Source organism: Microtus ochrogaster, unplaced genomic scaffold (genome assembly GCF_000317375.1).
Source record: "Microtus ochrogaster isolate Prairie Vole_2 unplaced genomic scaffold, MicOch1.0 UNK132, whole genome shotgun sequence".
Lineage (NCBI taxonomy): Eukaryota > Metazoa > Chordata > Mammalia > Rodentia > Cricetidae > Microtus > Microtus ochrogaster.
The window spans coordinates 50143-54099 of NW_004949230.1; positions in this window are offsets into that span (position 1 = coordinate 50143).

The following is a 3957-nucleotide window of genomic DNA, read 5'->3' on the forward strand; positions in this document are numbered from 1 at the left end:
TGGCTCAGCTCCCCCTACCTCATTTCAGATATCACCCTACACCACCTCCACCGGTGGGCCTGCACCGTGCTCGCTGCCACGCCAAGGCTGGGCTGTCAGGAACCATGGAAGACAGGATGGGAAGTTTCCCTGTCCTACCAAGGTGTGCCCACATGTCACAGAGAGCCTGGGGCAGAAAGCCACGGTCTGTCACCAGCATAAACTCCCCAGGATGACACAGGAGCAGCTGAACTCTCCCCAAAGCAGGGTCCACAGGGCACCTGTGCTTGACCAGCCTGGCCCCTGCGACAGTGACCCTCTAAGCTCTAGAGTTCAGCAGGCAACTTTTGAGTCCTCCAGCCTCCTGAGTTCAGGTCCCCAGCACCTACGCAACAGCCAGACAAGGTGGTGTGTACCTGTAATCCCTGATTTTTATGGGGTATAGAGACAGACAGGTCCTCACAGCTCAGTGGGCAGCCAGCCTAGCCAATCAGTGAACTCCAGGTTGAGTAAGAATCTGAGTCAGAAATTTACAAATAATAATAATAAAAAAAAATAGTGGAAAGCAGCTGAGGAAGACACAGCGACCCTCTGGCCTCCACGTGTGCCCCGCCCCACCCCCATCCACACACAGACATAAATAGGAGCCTGCAGGAGGCCAGAGGAGCCTAGAAGAGGGTAGAGCAAGCCTGGGCCCTCACTGAGCCTCACCAGACAGGGGCCTGGAGGACGTGGTTTCTGGCCAGCAGGTCAGGGGCAGGAGACTAGACTCATTACCCAGGAAGGCTTTGGTGGTTTGGGACATGAATACCCTTCCAAGAACCCAGCTGGGAAGGGAAATTGGGAAGGAGAGTAGAGTCTGAGCCAGCATGAAGTCCTGAGATAGAGAACGCCACTGCCCTCTGTGCCAGTTCCAGCACAAGCACCCTGGCGCCTCTGGAAGGCACCAGCATGCTGTCACACTCCATAAGGGACAGACAGACATCAGAACAGCCGTCCAATAGTGGATAGGGAAGTGCCAGAGGTTGGAGGTAAGAGTCAGTGATACCTGACCTTCATTCTTGCGTTCATTCCTCAAACCCATGCTGGATCTGGACCTGAGGACAAACCCGGATGTCTCTATGTCTTTCTTGAAACATGGCAGTCCTTGCTGGATGGACTCCAGAGGCTGTCCCCAGTCTTGAGATGCACATGCGAGGTGCTAGAGAGATGTTTCACCAGTTAAGAGACTGCAGTTTTTCCGGAAGACCCAGGTTCAGTTCCCAGGAGCCATCTGCAGTGAGCCACACTCAAAACTGCCAGCAACTCCAGCTCCAAAGGATCCGGTGCCCCCTCTGGATTCTGCTTGCGCTTGTGCTCAGGTGGCACACAAAAGGAGACCAAGATAAGCATCAATAAAAAGTTGCTTTTTTTTTTTTTTAAGAGATGCTCACATCAGGCGCCAGACAGCCCTTCCCCCATGTGTGCCCTCACCTCTGCCACCCCGCCCCACTGTCCTAGGGCAGGGGATCCACCCTCCCCACAGTCCACAGTTTCCACTGCCGCTCAGGGTGGCTGGGGCAGGATCAGCTGGGGCTGTGCACTCGGGCTTTGCCCAACAGAGCCGAGCTCGGGCTCAACATCTAATTCAATTTGTTCTGCCGAGATTGAAATATGAAATGGTTGCCAGTCAAAACGTTCAAAGTACGGGGAAGGAGGGAGAGAGAGCGCCTGCTGGAATTTAAATTTTAATGAAAATGGCTTTAACCCTTCGGGTAAGGCCTAGAGGAAGCGGAGCCAGTTGCTCGGGTCCTGAGAATGAAGCCTCTGGGGCTCCATCTGCCTGCCCCCCCCCCCCTGCCTCACCAGGAGTAGCTAGGCATTTTTCCTGCAAAATCGCCTTTTAAATCTTAGTGGGGTGCTTGCTTCCTGGTAATGTATTCACCCCTGCTGCCGAGGGCCCAGCGGCTGCTCCCCACATTGCCCATCCCCTCTGGGACACATCATCCCCATCGGGGCTTCTTATGACACTATACCTCCTTGTTTCCATTTGTTCTAGATCTGGCTGTGTTGCCCAGGCTAGTCCTGCACTCCTGGGCTCTTGTGACCCCACCCACCCACCTCAGCCTCTAAGTTCAGGGCCCTGTGCCCACTCCTTGTTCCTGTCGCAGCAGACTATTTGGGGTCAGTCCCATCCTGACTGTGAGTCTGAGCATGGGCACCATGAAGAGGCAGAGGCCTTGAAATAGGAGACAAGCCATGCAAGCCCCCATGGGAGGCATAGCCCAGGGTCCTGACCCTTGGCTCACAAATATCAGATGCCGTTTGCCTTGGGGTTCTTCATGGGGTAGTATTTAGTTTGTTGTCATTCTATTTATAGTAGTGTGTTTGGGGGTGCTGGATATCAAACCTGAGATCCGATACTTGCTTGACAGGTACTCTAGCACTGAGCTACACCCCAGTTCCTCAAGTTCACATCAGGGCCACAGGAAGGTAGTCCCCCACTCTCTTGGCCAACCAACTCCTCCTTCAATTGTTTTGTTTTTTGAGACAGGGTTTCTCTGTGTAGCCCTGGCTGTCCTGGAACTCACTCTGTAGACCAGGTTAGCCTCAAACTTGGAGATCTGCCTGCCTCTGCCTCCCAAGTGCGAGGATTAAAGGTGTGCGTCACCACTGCCCGGCTCAAATGAAAGTGAGTGTTGCTGAGGAGGCCAAAGTGCGGAGTAGGGCCATCTCCCCCTAGTACCTCAGTGGTGGAAAACCAGCAAGCTGAAACCAGGTCCAGAAACAGGAAGTGTGGCTCGTGGCAGGGAGAAGATTACGTCAAGAGTCTGCGTTTACTTCATTTTTCAATTCATGAGTTGCCACAGCAGGCCGTTGCCACAGCGGATCCACAGGTTTTCCCAAGCTCTCCAGGATACTAACAAGGAGGCCAGTGAGACAGCTCATTAGGTAAAGGTGCTTGCCACAAAGCCCGACAACCTGAGTTCAGTTCCTGAGACCCACACGGTAGAAGGCAGGCACAACCCCCCCACAAGTTGCCCTCTGACCTTCACAACACGTCCCATAGCATTTACACATGACGCTGCCCACCCCACAGCACATGAAAATTTCTTAAATAAATATGTTATTTTAAATAAAAATAGTGACAGTCTAAGGGCCAAGTCCAAACACTATGTGTTCACATAAAGTTTTATTCAAACGTCACTGTGCCAGTTGAGATACGTATCATCTGCACAGCTTTGCGGTGGGTAGAGCCAAGTCACCACAGCAGAGTTTATGACTGCTCTTGCCCAGTCACCAGCACAGACAACCCGAGCTGGGTCTCAGGTCTGCCACATACGGATTATATGACTCGACACTGCCTGTTTGGTCTCCTGGTGCCTCGGTGTCCTTCCAGGCAATAGCAGGACAGACACATGAACTGGTGGGATGCCATCTTAATGGTTTCTATTGCTGAGATAAGACCCCATGACCCAAGTCAACTTGGGAGGAAAGGGTCTGCTGGGTTTACACTTCCGTGTCATTGTTCATCATCGAAGGAAGTCACAGGGCAGGAGCCTGGAGGCAGGAGCTGATGCAGAGCCCATGGAGAGTGCTGCTCACTGGCTTGCTCCTCACGGCTTGCTCAGCCTGCTTTCTTATAGAACCCAGGACCACCAGCCCAGGGATGGAGCCACCCACAAGGGGCAGGGTCCTCTCCCATCGACCACTAATTAAGAAAACGCCCTACAGACTTAACTACAGCCCTATCTAATAGAGGCATCTTCTCAAATGGAGTTCCCTCCTCTCGGATGACTCCAGCTTGTGCCACATTCACATAAAATTAGCGAGCACGGATTCATCGGTCAGGACATACCAAGAGCTAGGATAGGTCCCCAACACACATTCTAAAACCTCTTCTGTCGCTATCCCACCCGCCCCCAGAGCAAAAACAGTGTTCTCGTCCTGCACGCCTAGCAAGCAGCCCTGGGCTGAGATTGTCCCCACGAGTGACAA